Source organism: Oryctolagus cuniculus, chromosome X (genome assembly GCF_051225735.1).
Source record: "Oryctolagus cuniculus isolate XC-2025 breed Fujian yellow rabbit chromosome X, ASM5122573v1, whole genome shotgun sequence".
Classification (NCBI taxonomy): Eukaryota; Metazoa; Chordata; class Mammalia; order Lagomorpha; family Leporidae; genus Oryctolagus; species Oryctolagus cuniculus.
The window spans coordinates 33,327,264-33,333,827 of NC_142888.1; positions in this window are offsets into that span (position 1 = coordinate 33,327,264).

The window sequence follows — 6,564 nt, forward strand, 5'->3', positions numbered from 1 at the left end:
CGCCGCCTCGCTCCAGAAACCACCCAGACCACCAGTACGGGTGTTGAGGGTGGGGTGGGGGCTAGTTCAGGGCAGCCAGACCAGGCAGAATCACCCCCACCCCGCGCCCCTCTTAAAGCTCTCTTCCTCTGAGGGCGTGAGAAATTAACCTCAACCAGCGGACTGTCTGGTTGTGGAGTGGGGCGGGGTGAGAATTGCACATCTCTGGCACCCGGGACTGTCCAGCCGCTAGTTCCTCTCCCCACACAGCCCTCTACCCTCATACTGCAGGCAATTGAGCAGATAAGAGTATGGCCTTCAGCCTCTACATTTCAACAGCCAGAGCAGCTGACAACTTCAAAGGGATCCAAGCTCGCCAGCCGCCAAAATGACGAAATACTAGGACAGTTTAACAACCGCCAGGGGACAACAAACTGGATGTGCTGGTTATCTCTTGCTGTATAACAAATTACCTCTGGGGCCAATTGGGATGCCTGCATCCCATATCGCAAGGCCTGGGTTTGAGTCCTGGCTCTGCTTCCGATTCCAGCTTCCCACTAATGCTCACCGTGAATGCAGCAGGTGATGGCTCAAGACGGAGTTCCAGGCTCCTCCCTTCAGCCTGGCCCAGTCCTGGCCACTGCAGCCATTTGGGGAGTGAACTAGAGGAGAATGGAAGAGGCTCGCTCTCTCACTCTGTCTCTCTGTCTCTCTGTCTCTCTCTCTCTCTATATATATATATATATATATATTTATTTATTTATTTATGTGTGTGTGAGTGATAGATATAGTGACTTTCAAATTAAAATTTTTTAAATATTTATTTGAAAGTTATCTACTGGTTCTCTCCCCAGATGGCTGCAATGGCCAGGGCTGGGCCAGGCTGAAGCCAGGAGGTTAGAACACCATCTAGTTCTCCAACATGGGTGGCAGGAGTCCAAGCACTTGGGCCATCTGCTGCTGCTTTCCCAGGCGCATTTGCAGACAGCTGGATGGCACGTGGAGCAGCCAGAACTTGAGCCAGCGCCCATATAGGTTGCTGGCATTGTAGGCATCGGCTTGACCCGCTATGCCACGGCGCCAGCACTGACAAATGAGTTTTAGAATAAACAAGTTACTTTCAGACTTAGCAGCTTAAAACAACAAAGACTTCTTATCTCAGAGTTTCTGAAGGTCAGGACTGGGAGCAGCTCCTCTGAGTAGGGGATTTTGACTCAGGATCTCCTCTTGTGGTTTCAGTCAAATTGCCGGCCGGGACTACAGTCCGCTGAGAGTTTGATGTGGCTCCTGGGCCCGCTTCCAACGTGCTGTGCCCACAGGACTGCTGGCACGAGGCTTCCATTCCTTACCACCTTCCATGGGGCTGCTCATGACACATGATCCAAACGAGCAGGCCAGAGACCGTAACCCAGATGGCAGCCACATTGTCTATAACTTCATCTCGGAAATGACATGCCATCATTTCTGCTGCGTGTGTTGGTCACTTAGACCAACCCTAGCACGTGGGAGGGGATTACCTAGGGTGTGAGGCAGGGATCACTGGGCACTATAGTAGAGGTGGATAATGGAGACCAGCGGAAGCACAAGTCCCACGACCAATAGTTTTAAATATGTTTAAGAAGAGAGAACATTAGGATATAAAACAGGAACAAGGGGCTAGCACTGTAGCACAGTGGGTTAAGCTGCTTGGGACACCTGCATCCCATATCGCAACCCCAGTTTGAGCCCCAGTTAGTCTGCTTCTGATCAAGGTTTCTCCTAATGCACCTGGGAAGGCAGAGAAGGATGACCCAAGTACTGGGACCCCTGCCACCCACATGGGACACCCAGATGGAGTTCCTGGCTCCTGCCTTCTTTGGCCTGGTTCAAACCTGGCTCTTGTGGCCATGTAAGGAATGAACCAGCAGATGGAAAAATCTCTCCCTCCCTCTCTCTGCATCACTCTGCTTTCAAATAAATATTTTTTTGAAAAAGGAACAAGATATAAAAAGGACCCCCCCAAAAATATCAGATATGAGTATGATGGTAGAAAAAAGAAAAAATATATACTGTAAATCGAGACTATGAAATGAGATGTCAGAACTAAGTCCTAATATAATAATTACAAAAATATTTAAACAGAGCCAACAATGTGAGATAGCTGGTTAAGCCGTTGTCTGCAAAGCCAGCATCCCATACCTGAGCACCAGTTCCAGTCCCGACTGCTCTACTTCTGATGCATCTCTCTGCTAATGTGCCTGGGAGAGCAGCAGAAGATGGCCCCAGTATTTGGGTCCCCCACACAGAAGATCCATCACTTTCCTAAGTGGATTAGTAGGGAGCTGGATCAGAAGCAAATTCGCCAGAATGCAAATTGGCACTCCGATATGAGATGCTGTCCTTGTAAGTAGTGGCTTAACCTGCTGAGTACAATATGGGCCCCTCTGAGAAGCAGCTTTTTCATTTATGTATTACTTTTTCATCCTCTATTGCACTTATTTCCACACTTCTATTTCCTCCATGACTTAATCCTTTCAGTTTGTTCCTCTGCTCTTTTTCTAACTTAAAAAATTTTATTTTTAATTTTTAAAAAAGTAGTTATTTTTACTTTTTAAAGATATTTATTTATTTATTTATTTGGAAATCAGAATTACACACAGAGAGAAGGAGAAGCAGAGAGACACAGAGAGAGGTCTTCCATTTGCTGGTTCACTCTCCAATTGGCCACAACGGCCGGAGCTGTGCCAATCCAAAGCCAGGAGCCAGGAGCTTCTTCCAGGTCTCCCACGCAGGTGCAGGGACCCAAGGCCGTGGGCCATCTTCCACTGCTTTCCCAGGCCATAGCAGAGAGCTGGATTGGAAGTGGAGCAGCCGGGACTCGAACCAGCGTCCATATGGGATGCCAGCACTGCAGGTGGCGGCTTTTACCCGCTGCACCACAGCACCGGCCCCAAATGTAGTTATTTTTAAAGGCAGAGAGACAGACAGACAAAAGGATCTCCTGTGTGCTGCTTTGGTCTCTAAATGCCCACGACAGATGAGACTGGGCTAGGCTGAAACCAGGAGCCTGGATCTCCATCCACATGGCTGGCAGGGACCCAACTACTTGAGCCAGCATCTGCTGCCATCAGGCTGTGCTTTAGCAAGAAGCTGGAATCAGGAGTGAAGCCAGGACTGAATCCCAGGCACTCCAACGTGGGACGTGCGTGACCCACGTAGTGTCTTAACCACTGTGCCAAAGGGTCACTCCTTTTTATTTTTGTTCAATTTTAAATTAACAAAAACTGTATATATCTTTGGGTGCCCCACCCTGTGATTTCCATTGGCAGGGGGAGGAGCTGCTCCCATCCACTGGTTCATTCCATGAATGCACATGATGGCTAGGGCTTGGCTGAGGCCAAAATTGGGAACCAGGAATTTCAGCTAGGTCTCCCACAATGGCTGCAATGGCTGGGGCTAGGTCAGGCTATGCCAGGAGCCTTGAGTCCCATACAGGTCACCCACGTGGGTGCAGGGGCCCAAGTGCTGGGCCATCCTTTGCTGCTTTCCCAGGCCATTAGCAGGGAACTAGATCCCAAGCAGAATAGCCAGGACTCAAAGTGGTGCTTATATGGGATGCTGGCATTGCAAGTGGCAGCTTAACCAGGTGTGCTACAATGCCAACCCCCTGTTTATGATATTAAAAATTAAAAAGAAATGGGCCAGTGCTGTGGTGTAGTGGGTAAAGTCACTGCATGCAGTGCCGGCATCCCATATGGGCGCTGGTTCTAGGCCCGGCTGCTCCACTTCCGATCCAGCTCTCTGCTATGGCCTGGGAAAGCAGTAGAAGATGGCCCACGGCCTTTGGTCCCTGCACCTGCGTGGGAGACCTGGAAGAAGCTCCTGGCTCCTGGCTTTGGATCAGCCCTAGTCTGGCAGTTTCGGCTATCTGGGGAGTGAACCAGCAGATAGAAGACCTCTCTCTCTGTCTCTGTCTCTGTCTCTATCTCTGCCTCTGTCTGTAATGCTGCCTTTCAAATAAATACATAAATCTTTTTAAAATGTGAAAAATTTTTTAAAAATAAAGAAAAACTCTTAGCAGACAACAGAATGTCCTTAACTTGATAAAGGTTCTGTGGTAAAATCTGAGAGCAAAAATGCCCAATAAACTATTTGTTAAATATTTGGTTATTTATTTGAACTGTAGAGTTAAGAGAGAGGAGAGAGAGAGCGAGAGCACTTCTATCCACTGGTTCACTCACCAAATGGCTGCAACAGCCAGGGCTGGACCAGGCTGAAGCCAGGAGCTGGGAGTTTCCTCCAAGTCTCCCACACGGGTGCAGGGTCCAAACACTTGGGCCATCTTCTGCTGCTTTCCCAGCTGCACTAGCAGGGAGCTGGATCAGAAGTGGAGCAGCTGCGACCTGAACTGGCACCTGTAGTGGATGCTGGCCTTTCAGGTGACAGCTTTTCCCACTACTCCACAGTGCTGGCCCCGCCTAATAAACTGTAAATGCATTTTCTCTTTATCATCAGGAACAGGGCATGGATGGTCATTCTCAATCCTAGTACTTGGTATAAAACTGGCCGATGCTATCAGAAAGAAAGAAATTAAGTATAAGTGGTGGAAGGAGTTGATAAAACTCAATGTGCAAATGATATGAGTGACTACCTTAAAGAACCAATAAAGTGACCAGAAAAACGAATAGGATTGATTAGAGTTCAGGAAGGTTTCCAGATACAAGACCAACCTGTACAAGTCAAAAGCATTTCCCTACACCAGCCATAACAAATATGAAAATAGGGGCGGGCTTCTGGTACAACGGTCAAGGTGCTACTTGGGACACCTGCAGCCCCTAGGGGAGTGCTTGGGTGTGAGTCCCAGCTCCTCTTCCAATTCCAGCTTCCTGCTATGCGCATCCTGGGAAGCAGCAGGTGATGGCTCAAGTACTTGGATCCCTGCCACCCATGTAGGAAACCAGGATTGAGCCCAGCCCTGGCTTTTGCAGGCATTTGGTGAGTGAACCAGCAGATGGAAGATATCTTTCTTTCCATCTATGTCATACTGCCTTCCAAATAAATAAATGAACGCTAAAAACTTTTGGTTAAATTCATTTGTAGGTACTTTATTTTCTTTTACAAAAATTTAATTTGACAGATATATATATACATATACATATTATATATAACATATATAATTTGACAGATACATATATATATATATATATATATAGAGAGAGAGAGAGAGAGAGAGAGAGAGAGAGAGAGAGAGAGAGAATCTTCCAAGCAACAGCCAGGGCTGGGCCAGGCCAAAGCCAGGAGCCAGAAAGCCCATTAGCAGGAGGCTGGATTAGAAGCATACAGTAGGGGCTGGCACTGTGGCGCAGTAGGCTAAGCCTCTGTCTGTGGCTCTGGCATCCCATATGGGTGCCGGTTCGTGTCCTGGCTGCTCCTCTTGTGACCCAGCTCCCTGAAAATGTACCTGAGAAAGCAGTGGGAGATGGCCCAAGTCCTTGGGCCCCTGCACCAGCATGGGAGACCTGGAAGAAGCTCCTGGCTCCTGGCTTCGGATCGGCACAGCTCCGTTGGAGTGAACCAGTGGATAGAAGACCTCTCTCTCTGCCTCTCTGTAACTCTGCCCTTCAAATAAATAAAATCTTTTTTAAAAAATATTTTATTTATTTATTTGAGAGAAGGAGAGAGACAGAAAAAAATCTTCCATAGACAGAGAGAGGGAGAGAGAGGGAAAGGTCTTCCATCGCTGGTTCACTCCTCAAACTGCCACAACAGCTGGAGCTGGGCTGATCTGAAGCCAGGAGCTTCTTCAGGGTCTCCCATGCAGGTGCAGGGGCCCAAGGACTGGAGCCATCTCCTACTGCTTTCCCAGGCCATAGCAGAGAGCTGGATCAGAAGAGGAGCACCCGGGACATGAAACAGTGCCCATACAGGACATCGGCACTGCAGACAGGCTTAGCCTACTACACCACAGCACCTGACCCAGGCGTCACGTTTTGTAGAAAGCATCTCAGGCAGTTCCTGTAGAGGGTGGCTTCATGGGCAAGCAGAGAGAATGAGGGCTGACGTCAGAGATACAAAGGAATGACGCCGGGATAAAGGGTGCCAGGGCAAGCGGCTAAATGTGGGTCACACAGGAGAAAACCTACGAGTTAAAAGCAGAAACTGAGAAAAGGTAGGGTCTAAGGCAAGAGCGATGGGAACGTCAGGCCCTTAAGGGATATGAGGGGAGGGGACTAGAAGATGACGGAGGCTGAGAGCAGAGCACGGCAAATACGTTGGCAGGGATGTTAGGAGGCTACCGGAGCCAAGTGGAAAAAATGACATCAAGGACAGTGAGGGTGATAGGAACAGAAAGGGATGTGAGAGCTAAATGGTTTCCGCGCGCAAGGGAACAAAGTGTCTCAGACGCAGGCAGGAGGCTGCCGTTAGGGGGCACCAATTGCAAAAACGTGGGCTCCATTCCCGGGCGCGCACGGAGAGGCTTGTTCCCTTCGCTCTGCCATCCCTTCCTCTCCACCCTTCCTCTGGCCTCAGCCAGTGAACAGGCACGCCAGAGCACGTTGACTGACGGAGTGGGGGAGGACGTCCCGTGACGTGCCCTCTACGTGT